The sequence below is a fragment of the Manis javanica genome, chromosome 13, assembly GCF_040802235.1.
Source record: "Manis javanica isolate MJ-LG chromosome 13, MJ_LKY, whole genome shotgun sequence".
Lineage (NCBI taxonomy): Eukaryota > Metazoa > Chordata > Mammalia > Pholidota > Manidae > Manis > Manis javanica.
The window spans coordinates 48,890,694-48,911,982 of NC_133168.1; the positions used below are offsets into that span (position 1 = coordinate 48,890,694).

A 21,289-nucleotide genomic window follows, 5' to 3' on the forward strand; every position below is an offset into this window, starting at 1 on the left:
TTAAACACACATGTTCATTACTTAAAAGTATGCAGAAATACACAATTTACTTAAAACTGTGCATACATTTAAAAATATTCACTAAATTTTAGTCTTTAAATTCATAGGATTTGTATTACTAGACATTGGACTATAAAAAAGTATTGGCTTTCTGAAGTCAGCTTACAGACTTTGGTTAACTAGAAACATAATGGTATGTATTATATAATGAATTTAAAAAATAGTAAATGTATGTGTAATGAAAAGAGCAAGAACCAAGCAGATAGCTGATAACTGCAGAAGCGCTAATCTCAAAATTCCTTTTGAAAAAATGTGAAATGCTTGTATCTTCATAAAAAATTTTAGAGTTCCGTTTGAAATTGGACTCCTCAGTTAAGACAGAAGTTTTGCAAACCTAGATTTTGAGAGGGTGCATATATATGGCACCAATATGTATGTATGCATGTACCATTTATAATTTAGCACTCAGTACTAATTAATGTACTTAGTACATTGCTATGGACTTGTTTTCTTAAATTATTAGACTTCCAGTTATATTTTAAAATCTGGAATAAGGGAATCCAACAACTGATTTATAGAAAAGCCTAGTTGCCTGGATAAATGATTAGGGGCCATAGGATGAATTGTAAATGGGATCATTGTTTTTCAGTCCAGTAGCTGTACTGTGAAAACTCTAAGGTGTAATCATTTTTAAGTTGCTTGTATCATAAAAGGCTCTATTGTAAAGGGGAAAGAGGTTAGTAGAGTTTGCCACATCAAATACGTTTTTCCTAAAGCCCATATAGCTTCCACAATTTTCTGGCTTATTGCCTGCTATGCCATTTTCAATTATTGAATGAGGCTGAAAATGTAGAAGAGAACATGAAGTAGTGCAGTTGTCATTTCGGATATCTACTTTATCTCATTGCTTTGTTGTAAGCAGTATATAAAACAATGAATATAAAACATGGAACAGCTATTTATCCTCAATAAATGTGAATTTTCAAAATGCCTCAAGAAAAATGAATTAAGTCTAAAAACTGTCTTGGTGCCAAAAAATTCCCTTGCTTAAAGCAGCACTTTTCTCCAATGCTGTGATATACCAAACTCAGTGGAGGCCATTTCTGAAAGAATTTGTTTATATACTTGGAAACACAAATGTATGAATTCAGTTTTAATTGGAATTTGTCTTGTAGTATTTTGCTACTCTGAAAATCATAGATTAGCCTGTAAAAAATACTCTTATTAACATATACTGCTTTACCTTCAATTTCCATATACGTTCCTCTGCTTTGGAGGTAACTTTGAATAGAAAAAGCGTAAGATTGGGAGACAGCAAGAATTGGATTCATAGCCATGTTACTACTTTTACCAAGAGTAAAATCCTGAGTCAATGGAATTTAAATTTCCAGTTAGTAAAGTAGAATTGTTAGGTAATTCATGTGAAAATACTTGGTAGCCATTCAGTAAAAAGTACCTCCTTTCTTCTTTCTCCTTTATTATTTGATTTTAAAGCTGAAAAATTATATTTGCAGTACCTATGCCACCCCTTTTGCTTAAGAACAGCCAAAACATTCTAAAAGTATCATTGAGTAGACCCTGAGAGATTGTACATAACCAACTATGTCATTTCAGAGAGCCTGAAGAAGTCTCAAGGTTACACAAGTCAGTAACGAGATAGGAAGAGACACAAGGTCCTATAATTAGCTAATAGTTATGTCAGTAGTTCAAAGTGAGAAGTGATTTTAACAGGCAACAGGATGGAAATTTTAGCAATACTCTGTGAATTTTTATATTCTAAATGTAGCATAAACATTTCTTCTAGGCATCTCTCATTTTTGGACATGGATTTACTAGGGATTGATAAACTCTATTTTTTAAAGAACTCTTTTAATATATGTGGCATATGAGAAAAAAATATGTGACACATAGTAAGTGCTCCATAAAGATTAGTTATTATTTTCAGCCTATGGTGCATATGTCCTCATTGATATCTGCTTGGGTAGAGATGCTGACACACAATGAAAGTTAATTTCAGGATGGTCTTCAGTGGGAAGTCTAATTGGATTGTAGAAAAGCTCTGTGTAGACCCTCTTCATTTGGGCTTCTACTCATCAAGGTGTAAATAGTCTTGGAGCATGTTATTTAATAACAACCTGGATAGGGAGAATTTTTAGTGTGTCTACCTGTGTATTAAAACTAATTATAGATTCCAGATTTCAAAAAACAAAACCAGAAAGAACCTTAGGAAATCATATAACCGCAACAGATCTCTAGTCAAACTTGCTTTTCTAAACTTGAGAACATCAGTTATTGAAAAAAATTTAGACAAAACACTTCCTACAGGCCCTTTTACATTCAAAAAGTTTCAGTCATTTTAACATGTAATGTACAATTCTTCCATTTTTCTTTCTGTTATATTAGAAAAATCACTTAATTTGTAATTGAAATTCCAGAATGCAAGTTTTAACTCCAGCCCTTCCTAAAGGTGTGACCTTAAACAACAGATAAGTCATTTTACTATTCTGAAACTCTATTTTCCATATAAAAAATAAGAATATAATGTTCAAATCTATCTTGTGGGGTTTTATGTACCATATAAATAATATCAATAATACTACTTATTGTTAATAAATGACAGGTTTGGCCAAAGACATTGTTGGTTATAAAGTTTTGCTTCACCTCCTTTCTTTGACTCATCCCACCCCAGCACCTCTTTATACATATAAGTCTGTATCGAGAAGACATCTTTCTTTTTTGCCATGTACCTCCCATTAACACAGAAAATGTTCATTAGTGTGGAGGGAAATATTTCAAGATTCATATCCTATCTTTACTGGTTTTGAAGATAATAACTGGAGATACTTTATATGTAATGATATGTTTAAAAATAAGGGGTAGCTTCTTCATTCATTTTATAATTTTTTATTGAATGCCTACCATATTCCAGGCTAGTGACTGGAGATAAAGCAGTAGATAAAAATAAAAGACATAAAGTCTTATCATTATAAAACTTCATTAATTTTGGTTAAACAGGTGAAGATCTTGTAAGAGGAACTATTTGATTAAAATGCCTTTCTAAGTTTCTGTGATAGCAGTCACTTGTTTGTCTGAAATATTAGGTTTGTCTGAAATATTTCATTTGTCTTTCAACTTATTACATAATTGAAAATTATGAACAGGGCAGATTGATTACATACATGAACCAATTTTGACTTAATCTATAGAATTATGTTTGGATAGCCTGAACATAAGCATGTGTTAATTTTTTTTTTTTTAATGTGTGGATCTCTTAGTACTTGGAAAATAGCCCAAGAAGGCAATGTTTTGTCCAAAGGAATTGGTACCTACAGATAAAAGTTCAGATCCTAGATGGATAAGGGGCAGTGCTGCTTTCTCAGCACATCTTGGGTAGCACTGTATCAGGAACCCTATGGATAAAATCAACCCTTGAAAGTTGAGTGTGAAATATTTTGTGGAAACTTAAGGGTCGTAATAAAGAGGAAAGAAAAGGTATTTTGCGGATTTTTAAAACATATCATTACATATAAAGTATGTATAATTGTTATCTTCATTCATTTTTTGGATAGACCAAACATTTTTATGTATACTTTATTCCTACTGCCTTTATAATCTGAATTAGTATTTTTGTGATACAGATTTCCACAAATACTGAAACACCCTAAATGGATTAAGTCAAAATTGGTTCCTGTGTGTAATGAATCTGTCCTGTTTATAATTTTCTATTATGTAATGTTGGAAGTTGTGCACAGAAACAAGGCATTGTCATCAGTACCACCTAGGTGACAAAAGAAAATATTTTAGAATACTTTATCTTGCTTTTGTGATGTAGTTTTTTCCTAAGGATCCAAGTGAGGTTCTGACTAATTTAAGCTTTGGAAGAGGAATGAATGCATATATCTTGGCGAGTCAGAACTTTTCTATGGGTGAGGATTTTTTGGAAGAGAATTATAATAAAGAAGATGAAAATGTTCATTTAAGATATAAGCTCTGGGAAATACTATAGATACCTCACATAGGGTGATTTTCTTTTAATTTCAGGAAAAAAAAGCTTTTAAAAACTATTCACCAGGCCTTCACAACATGTCAAATAAGGCATGGGCTGTGCCCTTAGATGTGGTTTTCTCCTTGAAGTTATTGACAATTAAAATGGTGATATACTTAGAATTAATAAAAGAGATTTGGAGTCAAAGAAATATGACACTGGTATTCTTTTTTTAAGAATGTAACTCTAAGGCAAGGCAGAGCTGATTTTTTTCCTTTGGCACCACTTAAGCCTCATTACATAGCATGGAGCCTGGTACATAGAATGGTCACAATAAATACGGAATGATGGAATCATAGAAAACAGAGAACTAACTTTTAGGAAAGAACACATACTGATAGGTATTGAAAAATATGGGGATAGTTAAGAATATGACTCTATTACAAGTAGGAAGTAAATTTCTACTCAAGTTCAGAAAAGGGAACCAAATATAGAATTTGCCAGAACACAAAGGAAAAGTGTAAGATCATGGAATGCTAAAACATGGTTTTCCAATAAAATGTTTAAATTTAAGTGATGCTTTCAGGAGTTAACCACCTATTATTTTCAATATACCAAAGAAACTAATATTTGGGACTGCCCATCAGTTGCCTTCCTAACTCTCCCACTTTCCAAGCTCATCACTTGGAAAGGATTCTCTTTACTTTTTCTAAATTAATCTGTTTTTGCCTACTTAATTTTCTCCTATTATGTCTCTAATAAGTTGTTTGAACCATCAAGAAGTCTTCCTTTTTCCTCAGGACATCTACTTTTGAATGCTCCTATCTACCCTTATTCTACTTTTAAAATGGACTTAAAAACTCCTTTCCTCCAGGTTCTCACTGATGAATTCACCTGTGTCTGGTCACTTCTGTCACATCAGTCCCACAGATCATTACAGTATAAAAATCCTAATTATATTATGTGCTTGATTTTCTCTTTTTTCTTTTCCTTTTGCTTAATTTGTGTGTTTATGTGCTGAGACCATAGGAGAGATGGAATTTGTGTTGTGTTGAAATTACATGTTTTCTTTTTAATGTCAATTGAAGCACCTAGTGATTGAATTCTATGAACTCACCAGGCCATGGCAACATTTCATTTGGGAATTTGATTAAAGGGAATAAAAAAGTGGCATGCCACTTTAATTTTTATTTTCTGGTTAAGTATTCTTCATGGATAAAGAGAGAGTAAAGTGATTGAAAAGGCAATACAAATCAAATAATAGACTCTGTACTCAACTATAGAGTTATTAGCATGTTAGCAAATTTATTTCAATATTCTAAAACAGAATTAATATTGAATGCTTTTAAAATCTCTGTTCAGTGATAAACTAATACAACGTTCAGGTACAGAAGATTCTATAAACCAAATGTCTCAATTTAAGTAACCACATAATATGGTTATCATAATTTCTGTGGCGAGAGAAAACCAAATTCTGTCTGATGGGTCTTAATTACAGCCTCCTTCTCCACCATGTTGCGATCATATGCTTTACTTTTGTGTAACATCTGTCATTTTAGTCATCTAGGATGATTTTTTGTTTTACCACTATTTCTATCCCTCCACATGAAGTTTTTAGTACTGTGTTGTATAAAGCAGGATTCTCCCACAGCTGGAATAAAGGGGGATCAATACTTAAAATTAATTACTTAACCCGATAAAAATAAGGAATAGAGATAGAGTCCCAGATTTTCTAAATCCCAGACATGCATTTCAGTTCTATATAAATTCTTCCAATATGGAAAGTAGCATTTTTTTTAAAAAGAGAAAGCTAATATGAATATTGAAGCATTATAATAATAGTAGGGATAGTAGGGTTTTGATTTTTGAAAATTCAATCTATAGATAATCTCTAACATTTTTTGATTCAGTCAGCAAATGATGGTTTCTCATGTTCTCTACAGAGAAACATCCATTCATTTTATCTGTGTATTTAAGATAATTCTTACCCCTCTCCACTTAATTAATGTTTTTATTTTTGTATTCTATTCATAAATATGACCAGATACAACTTAGATTATGTATACTGTATTGTTTTACATTACCACACACATATTTTGTCTTTCATGGTTGATTTGTGCATAGTTTCATATATTAGGGACTTATAAATTGAGCTTATTATAACTTAGTAAAATACTGATGTCAAAATCTAATGTGGTTTTGAATATTCCCCAGTGAAATCATCGTTTCACTGAAATTTCTTTCTAATAATACATTCACCATTACTGGCATTGTATTTTGTGCACTGCATTCCATTGATGTAGTTTTGAACTTCCATTCTACTTCACTGTAAATGGAATTTCATTATATCTGATTCCACAATAAGTGGGTTACAGTATGGTTGACATTTAGTGGAATTACAGATCTTAGTGTCTTTTTATACCCTGCATTAAAATGCAGTATGTGTGTTTTCAGTTCGGTTTCAAAGAGACTGCTATTGATTTACATAGTTGGGTAGAAGAGTTCTGTTAACCTCCATTGCTTGATTTCACGGTGGCTTTTTTTTTTTGTGAAATCATTTGAAAAGATTTCTTAGTGTATTTGGAGCTACTGGATGAAAATGAGATAAAACTTATGGATTATAAATATGTTTGTGCAATTTTTCTGTAACACAGTAAGTCTTTATAAAGCCTTTGTGGATCTTGAGCTATAACTGCAGCTTTCTCTTGCAAATTTTTTTTATTCTCTATTTTATTATGAAAGCTCTTATAGAAAATTAAATATCTTGCTTAGTTCTTAGACTTCCTTTCTCTTATAGAGTGAAATTAAAATATTTCTTTTGTCTTGATTTCAGGGGAAAAAGCTTGGTGAGGGTAGGATATTTTCTTTGGATACCTGTTTCTAGGATTAGATGGCAGAGCCACTGCTGTGGCGGCCATGGAAGGGGGTCTGGGCTGAAGGAGATGATGTGGGCAGTGGACTTTGCTTCTAAGATGACAGGCGCTGGGATCTTTTCAACTCTCCCTAGTATATCTCAGAAGTAGGATCCAGCTACACACAGGTAATCCCTTTTTGACTTAGAGGGGCCCTATAGCAACAGACCCAGGGGAGAAAATTGCTCTAGCATAGTCTTAAAACCCTTAGTTGTGAACTTTCCTCAAGGGTCTGAGACCCTCCAGTGCCTAGACCACATCTACTCGGTCTACTCTGATGGTAGGAACATTTTAAATTCATCCAGGTTAAGATCGCCCACTAGGTTTGTGCTTAAACCTTACCATACCTTCTCTTCTTTTTTTACTTTTTGCTCTTTCTGGGGAAAAAACGGTGACAGAGTTAGTAAGTACCTCAAAGACAGCTTCATATTTCATTATTATTCCACCCACAGTCTTAGTGTTTCAGCTGGGTTTGGGGGCATCCTGTCTGTAACTTACAGTATCAGATTTAGAATAGAAATGCCCTTGGCAACAGCTTTAATGAGGATTTTTAATTCTGCAATAAAATAATACGGAAAATTGTTTTCCTTAGTCTCTATCCCCCAAGATAAGAGTATCTGGAGGCCAGATTTCCTGCTGAGCTCTTTAGCATTATTGCTAGGTCAGAAACTAGGCATATTAACATGAAACATGTTGTTCTGCATCTGGAAGCCAGAATATAATAAGCATTGTTAATTTAGTTAAAGAAAAAGACAGCTGTTTAAGATTAGCCTTCTGTATATGTGTGGGAGTTACTGGAATCATGTTTCTTTCCCAAGATGTGTAGGTTTTTCTTTTGCTTGTGTGCAAATTTTAATTGATGAAGTAAATATGGAGCTAAAGGAAATAATAAAACATTTTATAATTTTAGTCGGAAATTGGTGGACAAGTACTCATCTGGAAGGTGGTATACAGTTCTAGAAACCAGATAACTTCAAAAACCTTTCTATAGCTGCTTTGTGTTCTGGGTCATAGTTTCCTGTAGTATAAACTACTAAGCCAGATAAAGCAACTCTATTTCCAAAATCAATCTTTGTGGTAACCATTATTTAAAGCCCTTGCTCAACTGATGCCTTGCAGTTAAACCACTGTGGTTTTCTGTATTTTGATAACTTTCTAGGTTATGCACATTTATGTAGATGTGTGCAATGAGATATTTTGGAAACTATAGTTTGTATGTTGAGTTTAAACCTCTTATTTCCATTCAGCTTTCATGAGCTTTAACTATTTTTCTGTTCTATGGAAGTGGTAGTACCAATTACATGGCCAGCATTTTATTCACTTTGTTTCAACTATTCCTGAGATCCCTGAGGACTGGTATTATTATGGTTACCATTCCATAGCTGAGGAAATGAGGCCTATCTGGACTGTAACATAAAGACACAATCTCTTTTCTTTAAACAAATTTACTATAAATTTACTAAATTTACTATAAATTTACTAAATAGTAAATAAATTTTACTATTTAGAGGAATAAAAGTAAAAAAATTATATACATACAGTAAAATTCACACGTAAGTACACAGTTCAATGACTTTGACAGATGTGTACACCCATGTAACTACCACCTCAATCAAAAAGTAGAACATTTCCACTTTCCTGAAATGCCCCCTTGCTCTTTGCAGTCTCCTACCGTACCCCCAACCTCGAATCTGAATAGTTTGATCTGTTCTAGGAATTCCTTTATAAGAATCTCCAACTATGTACTTTTTTGTGTTTGACTTCTTTCTCTCAGTCTAATGCCTGTAGAAATCATCCATGTTTTGATGCTCATCAATATTTTGTTCCTTTTAATAGCCAAGAATTTCCAATGCTTGAATATATCTCAATTTTTCATTTAGCACCATTGATAACATTCTGACAGTTTCCAGTTTTTAGTTATTATGAATAAATTTGCCACATACATGTCATGTACAAGTCTATGGGCATATGTTTCATTTCTCATATTTAGGAGTGTAATTCCTGGGTGGCATGATAAGTATAAATTTAATTTAATAAGAAATGGGAAAATTGTTTTCCACAGTGGTTGTATCATTTTACTTTGCCTAAACAATATGATTTTAATCTAATAATAATAAAGGAAGCAGACATTTGGTAAGCTAGCTTTTGGGATAAGGAATGATAGTAAAATTGATCATTTTACTCTCTCATTCTTTTTATTTTTATTTTTAGAGAAAGATAGTAAGGAGAAAAGCTTCCTCTATAAGGTAAGATTTTATTAAGAGGCTTTCTGGAATCATAAGAGTCCTATAAAAATTTTACACAGGCATAAAAACTGAATGAATATACTTCGTTCAACTTTTAAAACAGTTTATCAGTCACTTGTTAGCTAATTGTTTCACAGTATTATGATCATGGTTAAGCAGTAATAATGGAAAAGAAAAATCCCAATTTATTCAGAACAAGAATGTGTTAAACATGTATTATATATAAGAAAAAGTTTCCTATACTGTACTTACAAAGATGAGCAAGACATAAGACATTTTTTCCAACAAGAACTGGTGTAAGTAGGGGAAAGATGAGGTATTTTAATACAAAATTCCTTTAAAAATTGTGCACTTGTACCTTATTGCAACAGTGACTAAGCTACTACTACCTCTGGAATTAAGTTGTGGGCACTGTCTACAGTATATTTTATAACTGCAGTAAGAAAGCAATCAGTTAAGGTCTCAGCAGATTAGAGGTGCTTATTAGCAATAAAATATAGTCAAAATATACCAGGCATAAACATATTTTTATGTAACGGAATTACCTCACTACATAGTTAATCTATATTATATGAGTCTATAATTGAGGTTTGTGTGCAACAAGAGAAAATTTATTTGTTATCTAGACTGTATGTGTTTTTAATATCACAGCCAGTGTCTTAGATATCTTCTGAGAGCAAGTGTGGGTGCCATTAAGTGCAGCTGTCTTCTGCTGTGGGTACAAATAAACAGTGAATGTAGCCCCAAATTAGAAAAATTAAGAGGATTTTAGGGAAATGGAAGAGAAAAAAATTAGAGGAAAACTAACTTCCTCATTCTTCTCTCAAGGTTATTCACTGAAATTCCTATCTTAATACTTATGGAAAAATCAAGGATTTTATTTGTATTTTAAAAGTAGCTCTATATGGCTCAAGGTTTGCTGTCAGTTCCTTAACTCCCACATGGTTTTTGGATCTTCTATCAATTGGATACTTCAAAGGTTTGCATTCATTGGCTTCATGGTGTAAAGAGGGAGATAAATGCTGCATAAATACTATTTAGATGCCTTTGATTTTGTACTTCAGGAAAGATGTGCATGGTTGTAGCACCTGAATGTTGTAATTAGCAAACAGTGTGAAGTGAACAACAAAGAAATATGACTTATGATAAGAGGTGACCCATATAATGTAACTGTATAATCTGCATGATATATGTAAGTAATATCTGATGCAGTTCAACATAGTTCCTGGGCCCTTGATATCCCAGTCTAGTCTGAAGCATGTCTTCTTTGAAATAGCTATGCTCACTGCAAAAAAAGAATTTACTTTACTTCTATTTCATTTTTTTTGTTTTAGTTTTAATGACATACTACCTAGGTAGTAACAAAGTAAATGTTCCTGGACACCTCCATTTAGAAGACTCTTAAGATAATTCTCTTATTTGAGCTTTAAGGTGAAGATAGCAAATTCTCTAAAACAGACATAATTGAACACAGGTTAGTAATTCTAGAGTTCATTACTACTGAATTCAAATATGTTTTAATTTATAACGTTTAAAATATATTCTTAAATTCATAGGATATTCATATTGAATAGTATTTTACAAATTTCTAAATTCAGTTAGATATTTATATGTGGTACTTATCCAGCCTTTTTTATTTTACTAAAAACAGCAAAAATACTTCCCCCAAACTTACTATACCTGGTATACATTACTGATTTTGAGTAAAGTCACAAGATGAAAACAATTAGCTAGATCCATTTATGAATAGCTCTACTTGGAGTAATTTGTTGCTCAACCCTATTAGGCAATAGGGATAAGGTTAAGATGGGATAATTTGGTCTAACTTAAAATACTTAGCTTCACAAAGAATTTTTCCTGAATGCCATTGCTGTGTATTCTGTGTTTGGCCAAGTGCTGAAAATCAACATATATTTGCCTCTGTCAAACATTTTGTAAACCTTCCACTCAGATACTCACATGAACAGGACAGAAAGGATAGTGGAAAGTCATATTGCTTTTCTTAAAACAAAAACAAAAACATGCATTCATACATACATCAATATTTTCCTCTTTTTAATTGCTTACGTGGTGGTGCTTAGTCTCTGGTTGACTTTGCAGAGTTATGTGAGAACAAGGCTAAGGAAGGAATTCCACCCAGAGTATTTCTGATTCTCTTAGTATTTTGTGGAACAGCATGAGAGATCTCTCCCAATTGTGCAGGGTGAGTTCAGCCCACTGAACACCGCTTAACAGCAGTTTACCACAAGCCAGTTATAATGTCAAAAACATCAGAACCTTTTCTTTTCTCCTATATTTGAATAATGATAAATGCCTTCACGCTGTGTGAGAACTATTGAAGTGTGTTTCTCTGCAGGTAAACTTGGCAGTGTCCTATATAGCTACACTGGATGGGAGTATTACTTAAACAGTGTGAAATACATTGGCTGACAAGAATCGTAGCACAATTTGGAATGACGTTTATGTAAGTGGACAGTTTGCCAGTTATTTGTAGTTTAAGAAATGAACCTTTGAGGCCACAATAACAAAACCCAAGTCTTTATTTGGATATTTGGAATGAAAACTGTAATTGTTCCTTGGGGGAGAATAAAATAAACTCAATCACCCAACCATGGTTCATCAAGTATGTATGTTGAGAAGTAACTTCCTTGCTCTTTATTCTAAAATAACATGTATGATATAATTAATAAGTCACTATTGCTTTCAATTGTCTAAATATAATTATAATTGAATTTAAAATATTTAATTGCATATGTACATGGTGCCTGATTGTTTGCCTTTGGGCTTCTTACTTGCTACTTAACTGCTGTGACACTCTTTGCTGCTAGTTTGTTACCGTCCATCTCCCTTGGTGATGATAGTTCTGTTTCTCATGGCAAATTTCAGTAGTGGTTTCATGGTTCTAGCTGGGCAGCATAATAGCCAGGCAACCAAAAATGTGTTTGGCTAATGGGGATATGCGAATGGAGGCCAGAAACTTCAAATACTTGGCAAATTTTTGAAAGACTTCAATTTTGTCGATTCATATTCCCATTCATTTAGTTTGTTGGCACTCCAGAATAAATGTAATAATCAGAACATTAAGTATAGGCACCAATTTAACAACTGAAACAATCTGTATCTGAGTCACTGAGTTTCTGATACGTGAATACCTCACTAGTTACTTGTGAAATGGAGTATGCAGTGCTCCTGTCATTGGGTGAGGCCTTTAAGGTGGGTACCACAATTTGAAAAATCTCACTAGTCTGATCATGATTCAGGAAAATAATTGGCATTTTCAAGTCTTCCTTACCTTGTGATTTCTTTGCTTTTCTCCAATGATTGTTTTTTAAGTTAGAATGTGGTTACATATGATTCCAAGATCCTTTCCTTATAGGGTGGGTTTTCTGAAACTGTGGACATTAAGAAGTCTAGGAGGTATCATTTAACTGTGAGAAGCTGTTGTGTCCTATCAACAGTGATTGTAAGGTCAGCCCGTGAACTAGGGCCAGAGGTGATTCATAGCCTCCGCCCCCCACCCCAACTTCTTGTCCATCTGGATAGTCAAGTAAAATTAAAACCCCTTGGTCCTCAAGTTGGATCTTTTCTCTTTTTTAAAAGGAATGGTTTGGGTGAATTATAGTGCAGATGGTAAGATTAGAGTTGGTGGGGTGGAGTTTTGAGAAGTAGAAACTTTCAAGCATTAGGTTTAAGATAGTTGAGTGTTGGACATTCCCTGCACCCATTATCTTTACATTTGTGTTTACTATTCCTCCTCCTCTATCTCAGCCCACCTAATTTTTATTCATTCTTTGTTTTATTCTCCTTGTCTTGGGTTTCTTTCCATTCATATTCCATGGTGTCTAATTGCTTCCCCTTGCCCCCCTTCTCCTCCACAAAGAGAACATGAAATAGAAGCTCCCATTAAACAAAAATAATAGAAGTAATATATGTGTATTACTTACTCATTACAATTGGTAATATATAAGCAACAAAAGAGAAAATTTTCCATCATTCCATATTGGACATTGATCATGGGCTTTGAAGAATTTTAATTATATATAGAGAAGTATACTTTGCCTTATTTTTCTTAGCTATTTAAGGATTTGTTCTATGTTCTCAATTTAAAAACTTATTTTATCCTTTATTCTACTTTCTCCTTACTCTTTCTCCATGCCACAAAAATTAAATTTTATTTGCATTATATATGGCCTATTAACTTCTATAGAGAAAGAGGCTACCCTTGCTTGCTTTAGGATTTAGATATTTTTATATTTAATTCAGGAGATAGGAAAATGAGAGAATCTTGACATGAGCATTAGTACTTTCCCATACAATTTTAATTTCACTACAATCTCTTTAATGAATGTGTACAATGTTGAGTGTTACACCTATTTTTCTCTTTATTTTACCCTATATTCCTGACTTGCTTTCTGTCTTACTATCTCTAATCTGTCCTCTTATTCCTTGCTTTTTTAACCTCATTGTTAAATCATACTATGAGTCAAAGTTGTGTGACAGGTTAGTTTTGTTATTTCTTGTAAGTGAAAGTTTTAGAAGTAAGCAAAAGTTATTATTTTCCCCAACTTGATGATGTTTACCTAAAAGCTGGTATTATTACTGTAAATTTTCTAAACTTATAATTAAGTTTAATGAAGTAGGAATTCTATACAAGATTTTAGAAATATTGGAAACATACACTTGAGAATCTAAGTAAACTTGCTAGAATGAATGTACACTCATACATTTGCATCCTAGTCATGATTGTATTTATCTGATAATATATTTTATCATAAAAATCTATTCAATGCTAAATTATCTAGAGAGTAGTTAGAGTTAATAAAAAGAAATAAAAGAATGTTGAAATTTAGAATATGCAAAGGTATCATCTACTCCTATCTCTCCTATAATAAGACTTGTCTAGAAAAGCACTGTCATCCAACCCCTTGTCCAACCAGAAACCAAGTAGTTGTCCTGCTCTTCCCCATTACATCCAACATTCCCTTGTAGCAAGTGTAATATTCACAGTGTTGCACAGAAAAAATGCAAATTTGTGTTTCTAATATAGAACTTGATTTGAGACCTTGAAACTCTTTTTAGGGTGAGCAACTTAATCTAGGTGTTTTCAGGTAATTTCAGGTCAATCTAATAACTATTTGGTCACTTTTCCATTTAAATCTGAATCATTTCAAGGATCAGCCTCCTGATCCTTCTCCTGATGTGGGATCTGGGTGCATGGGGAGCATCATGGTGTCAGGAAAGGGATTAGGGGTCCTAATTAAATGTCTCAACATAGTATATTGTGTCTGCTTCAACAAGTGGACATCAGGATTCCTTCCCAGTACAGATTCAGTTTCCTCATACTAACTGCACTTAAGTTTCACCTATGCTTTCCGTCTGACCTGTGGTTTTCTCCTGTGCTAGTCTTTTTGCACTATGCTCTGGTAATCTCTAGCAAATGAACTCACCCTTTCTTCACCATTTCCTCAATGATGGGCCCACAAAAGTGTTGAGAGTTCTCCTGTCTCCCCCTTTGGGAACCATGGGGCACTCATAGGGATTGTTTTTCTATTGGTTCCCTGCTTGTGCCTACTTACGAGTGTGTCATATATAGTCAACCATTCTCCCAATATCTAGAGGTAGCAATTTTGGGTATTTTATGTTTTAATGTTTAGTGTAACAATTGATGTCACTGATAATACTACTACTCATATACTACTAACTGCTATTATCCAGCAATTATTATTAATTATATTATATTTAATATAATTATATATATTATACATATATAATATATATAATATTAATTATATTAATTTTTCACACATAACTGTTGCAAGTGCTAGAAACATACTAACTTATTTAATTCTCAAAACAATAGAATGATATATAGTATTGTTCTCATTTTATAGATGAAGAACTTGGGACATAAGTTTAAGTGACTCACCCAAGGTTTCAGACCCAGGGAATCTGACATGAGAATTTGTACCTCTAATCCCCAAACCTGCAGTAGACCCCCATCTGTTTGACTTTCTTCTGCTCACCTCTGCCAGTTCTTTTGTCCTCAGTGGTCCAGGGGCTGGTCTGGTCAAGGGGATGATGGTGGTGTACTGGGGAGGAACTTGTTCAGTAAGAGAAAATCCCATTCGTTTTCAGATACCCAACTTACTCTCACCAGAATTCTAACCTTCTAGATTCAGAAACCATAGATTCGGGATCTTTACTTCTTGCTGTCTTCCTCTCCCTGCCCCAATCTCTCAATGCTGAAAATAAAAGGTTGCCTTCCTAGTCCAAAATTCAGCCAGTATTGGTTACATGGGAGAAACACAGAATATATTACTGCTTGAAAATGTTCATTTGTATAGTACACACTTACCAAAAAAAACCAGTCAATCCTATTTCCTGAAATCTATTGGACCTTATGAAACTGTGACTTTTGTAGGTTACAGTGGTGAGAAGCAGCAATTTCATATGGTTCAACCTAATATTACTTCATCAGTTTTCTTACAGGCTCACAGGCCACCATCATCTGACAACTAGAAGTCACAGCAGTCTTTTAATGGAGCTTCTTGCTTCCCATTTTGTCCTCTCCCATTTGTTTGCTACACTTCCCCTGGAGTTAGCTTTATAAAGTACAGTAGTATCGAACCACTCCCCTCTATAAAACACTGTAACGGCATCTGAGTGGCCTTAGTATAAAATCCAAGTTCCGTTAATGTGGTTTGTAGGTTGTGTAGTCATACATCCTGCTTAGTCTCTGGCAGCCTTGGTTTATACCTGCTGCCCCAGACTGATTACTAAAGGTGTCGCTTTTTATTCTCAGACGTGGCCTGGTTTGGATGATGAATTATGTGGTCACCTTGCTTATAAGGTACCTCATTATCTGGCCTCTGCATTTTTCTCCAGACTCATCTGTTGCCACTTTTAAAATCATCATCTGAGCTGTAGCTATCCTGAACTCCTTTGGATTTATGGAACTATTCTCTCTCTCATTTCTGAGCATGGGTCCATGCAACAGCCCTCTGTTAATATGACTAATTCGTGCCAATTTGTCACAATTGCATTTATATACTTCAAACAAGAAGCACTTCTTGATCTCGGTGCTAGTCTGAATTTCCCTATTTTCTGTATTCACATTTGCTCTGTATATCCCCAGTCAAATGCTTTCCCACTTTACCATGTTTGTACAAAGTTTTGTGCTTCCTTTCAGAGCGTTCCTTCTGGAAATACAAACCTCTCAGCTTATTTATTACTATATTCCCAGGGTGTGATAAGTGTTTATTGTTATATAGATGTTACTGAAAATATGCATACATAAGTTGAATGAATTTATGAGACAAAATAATTTTAGGGTGACTTTGCACTGTGACATCTGCTCTTGACTTTTTATGTTAGGAGAGAGATGTTGAGACAGTAGGAAGCATTATAACAAGGGATAAGAAGAGAACACAAGAGTAAAGGACCTAGTCTTGAGTATCAAGAGAAGAACAAATAGAGAAAAACTGAGAGGCTTTAAACTGACTATTTGGATGGACCCTACATTCCACTTCTGTTCACCTGGTCCTCTCTTTGCACTGTGGCTCTTGCTTATCTCAGCAGGGACACTTGAACCTGAAACCCATTATACTTTGCCTGCAGTGTGTAAACTTATTGAAACTCTGATATAGTAACATAATTTTCAATAAGTGCGGAAAGTAATTATGTTTGAACTTGAGGATGTAATGGACTAGGACAAACTCTCCCATTTAAAGTTGGTAACAGTTATGTTAAACCAAAACAAAACAAAACAATTTCTGAAATGGTGACTTAAAGTAAGGGCTGTTTAAGTCCAATTTATAGCATTCATTTCCAGAGAATGAAAGTGGGAAGCTGTTGTAACCTCTTGTTTGCAAGCTATTGTTGTGGGTTGAATTGTATCCTCCAAAAAGATACCTGAAGTCCTAACCCCCAGTACCTATGACTGTGACCTTATTTGGGAAATAGGATCTTTGCAGATGCAATACAGTCAAGATGAGGTCACACTGCACTAAGGTGTGCCCTAATCCGGTATAACCGGTGTCTTTAAAAGAAGAGGAGGAGAGACAGAGAGATTCAGGGAGAAGGCCATCTGAAGCGGAGGCAGAGATTGGAGTGATACATCTACAAGCCAAGCAATGTCAAAGACTGCTGGCCACTTCCACTAGCTAAGAAAGAAGCATGAAATAGATTATTCCTCACATTGTCCAAAAGGAAGCAACGCTTCTAAGACCTTGATTTCAGACGTCTAGCTTCCAGAACTAGGAGTGAATAAATTTCTGTTGTGTTAGTTACTCAGTGTGTGGTAACTTGTTATGACAGCATTAGGAAACTAATAGCACTAGTTTAACAGGAAAATTAAGTATATCCAATACATTTGATAGGGAAAGGATGGAGATGGAAATGGAAATGGTAGAATGATCAGAGGAATGGTTATTTATGATTTAAATTACATGCTGTGCTTTCTTACTAGTAGCTCTCAATCCCACTACTAATGCTAATTTTTAAGTAACGTATTTGATGGTCTGCTGTAGTAGTCTGGTCAACGATAGAGGAAAAATTAGGAACAAGTAAACCCCCAAATCTAAATAACTTTACATTACAGAGGTTTAGTTCAGTCATGCTGCGTCCATCCTGTGACCGGGGGTCCCCGTTCTTGCCTTGTGCTGTCTCCAACTCAGTAAGGGGCTTCCATGGTTGCAGCGGCTGGTGGGGCTGGCACTCCAGTTCTTCAGCTGTAACTCATACACAGTCCTCCCATCTATGTTTTATGTCAAGAAATAGGTGTGTGCCCCTTTGAACTGCAAGGAGGCTGAGAAGTGTAGGGGACACAAAGAATATTTGGTGAGAACTTTGCTTAATCATAATGGCAAAAGAAAATACTCTTCAAAGTCTATTAAAACCACACTATCTTCTCAAAGATTCTAGCTACTCTCTCATTTTTGTTTCTTTTTATCCTAGTGGTAGTCTTTTCAAAGCTTCTCTTCACATACTTAGAACTCTTACACAAGTTCTTCCATTTTTATGGTGTCGTATTGGCCCCTGCCAGAACTACGATGGCATTCCTAAAGTTTTTCTCTAGCCAAAATCATTCCTTATGTAAACATTCATGAATGTTTCCTTCTAACATGTTGGAAATGCTTATGATGAAAGAGGAGGAGGAGGTAGGGGAGACGAGAGCAAGAAGTGGAAAGAATTAAGGGAATAAAAGAGGAGAAGAAGAAGTAAAAAGGAAGGGGAGGAGGAGGCATATGCCACAGATGTTTTTAGAGGAAAAAAAAAAACCCCTTGCATTGTAGTTGTATTATTTTGCCCCTTAACTGAATTACCAGTTACCAGATTCAGGAGAATATACTCCAGGAAAAAAAAAAATCCCCTCTATATCACAAACCAAAGCTCTGCACAGATTCTTTTTAGTCTCTTATGTAAAAAATGTACACTCCTCCGTGAGGTATTTATAAGAGCTCAATGTATGGGTGGCTAGGGTGCCCCCTCCCCATCACCACCCCGCCTTCATATTGTAGGTGCAGCTCATACAGATGGTTTATTTCCTAGCAAGTGGGTGCTTTATCTGTCTTCATTCAAACCACCCCTTCACATCAACCCAGTTGCAATTACTCTTTACACAATTATATATATTTTTAGGAAAGAAAATCATTTAACCAGGAATAAAATTAAAAAGCCTTTTATAGGATACACATGTATAAATCCCAAAACACATTTTTAAGGCATTTATATGTGTTTGCAAAGGTAATACATGAATATATTTCAGTTGTTCAAATATAACCTCACACATTAGGATGGCTACCTTAAAAAAAACCCATGGTGGTAAGGGTACGGAGAAGTTGGAATCCTTTTACACTGTTGGTGGGAATACAAAATGGAGGTCACTGTAGAAACTGTCATTTCTCAAAAAATTAAAAATAGAATTACCACATGATTCAGGATTTCCCTTCTGGGTATGTGCCCAAAAGAAAACAGGGTCCTGAAGAAATATCCATACCCCCATGTTTGTAGTAGCATTATTAATAATGCAAAAGGTAGATGCAGTCCTAGTACCCACGGATGGATAAAAGGACAAACAAAATGTGGTATATTCATACAATGAACTATTATTTAGCCTTAAAAAGGAAGGACATTCTGACACATGCTACAACATGGATGGCCTTTGAGGACATTGTGCCAAGTGCGATAAGCCAGTCACAAAAGACAAATACTGTATGACTCTACTTATATGAGGTACCCAAAATAGTCAAACTCAGAGAGACAGAAAGAATGGGTTATTGGGGCAAAGAGGAGGAATAGGCAGTTATTGTCTAATGAGTAAGGACTTTTAGTTTTTTAAGATAAGAAGTTCTGGAGGTGGTTACACAACAATAAGAATGCACTTAATCCTATGGCACTATACACTTCAAAATGATTAAGATGGTAAAGTTATGTATATTTTATCACAATTAAAAATGAACATATAATATCCCCACTCCCAGTACTCTAGTCAGAGAAAGCCTTTGTTTTTAATCTTCATTTTGTGCATTTATATAAACCTTTTCTGTATGGCAATATGTGATTTGTTCTTTGAATAGTTTTGTTTTTCACATAAATACTATGTTGCTGAACATCTTGTTCTGCATGTCCAGCAATGTTTAAGTTCAACTATAGGAGATGGAGCAGGGAAATTTCACTGGCCCAAAGTGTAGAGGCCTCTTTTTTCCTTCTGTGCCGCATGACTTGTGGCATAATTCCTTTGGGCTGAGACTTGCTATTGTTCCTTCACAAATGAGCCACTCTGGTCCACTTATTCATGGTCCACCAGATCTAGGATTTCTACCTGCTACTTCTATCATCCCCATATTGCTTCTCCTAAAATTCCCTTTTCTACAGTAGATTATATATCCCTGTCTTTTTATCTATCTACCTGGGGATGTAAGTGGAGAGTCAGGCTTCAAGTTGACATTGCATTTTTTCACAACTCTGCAAATTGTCTTAGCTTTCAGTCTGTTCCGAATATTTTTTAAAAAAATCTTTTTCTGTGGTGGTGCGAATACGGATTGAAGTACAAATATTAGCTCTCCTTCAGTTCTCTAATCTTTAGATATGAGCAGTTTATAGTTTCAAGGATCAGAACATATACCCCAAATTTATAATTCCCAGTGGGGAATTATAATACTCAGATATTTATGGTATACTTCAGGAATAATATCTGTTCTCAATATTTAGGGTGAGTCCAAAAATGAAGAATTGGAGAGAAAAGTTTGAAAACTCGAATGCTTTAATAGGCTCCCAAACTACTGACAGCTCAATCTTGTTTTTTTTTTTTTCAACATTGGGAAATATAAAATAAAGATACTCCATAGCTAACCATTATTTAATACTAATAGTGTACCTTGGTTAACAAAAGTTAGGCCATATTTTGAATTTTATGCTTCTTTTAAAAATTGGTAATCCTCTTCTGAGATAAATTAAGGAAATCTGAACTCCTGAGGCCCTCCCTTCTTTTGAAGTAGATAAAGATCACTTTGCCAATTAGAAATATTTCATACAGTGGTAAAGTTTGGAGTTGATAAGGTGTTTTAGTATTCAACAGACACAGTGTTGTAGTATTATTGGTAAGAGTGTGAAACAGATCCCAGTACACTTAGGCTCTGCTAACAAAGACAAAATGGATTATTAAATATGTATATGCAGAATCTGATTATGGTTGACATTCAATTTGAATACATTCCTTCTCTAAGGTATAATTTTCAGCATAAATCATCAACCAAGCACAAAATGGTTGAAAGCAATAGGACATATAAAGGGACTGAGAAGGTTCTGTGGCTATTGAAAGGGATCCATAGCTGATATTTGTCTGTAACTAATAAAATAAATTGTGACCAGTTCTTGCTCTCTCTAACCTACTCTCCCACAAACACATGCTCACACACACAATGAAAATGTCATGAAATGTCTTTGAGCAATACTTAAGCTTGTTACATTCAGTGCTCTCCAATATTTCTACCAAAATTCTTGATTTTTAATACTAGTTTTGACCTACTAAACTTATTTCAATATCCACTTGCAGACCATAGCAACAATTTGAAAAACCCTCTCCAGAGCATTTCGTTTTATATATTTGACTTCATTATAAGAAGAGTTGGATGTGTGTTGACTCA

General features: G+C 34.4%; 1 protein-coding gene across 3 annotated transcripts in view; it reads left to right on the forward strand.

Moving 5' to 3' along the window:
• Positions 1 to 21,289, forward strand: part of LAMA2 (laminin subunit alpha 2) — a 588,333-nt gene that overhangs the window by 7,366 nt on the left and 559,678 nt on the right. The window contains exon 2 of one of the 3 annotated variants that reach the window (XM_073219597.1): positions 9,109 to 9,143. The exons of the other annotated variants lie outside the window; for them this stretch is intronic. The gene's annotated coding sequence lies outside the window, so the exon portion shown is untranslated. The remainder of the gene's footprint in view (positions 1 to 9,108; positions 9,144 to 21,289) is intronic. 3 annotated transcript variants of the gene reach the window in all.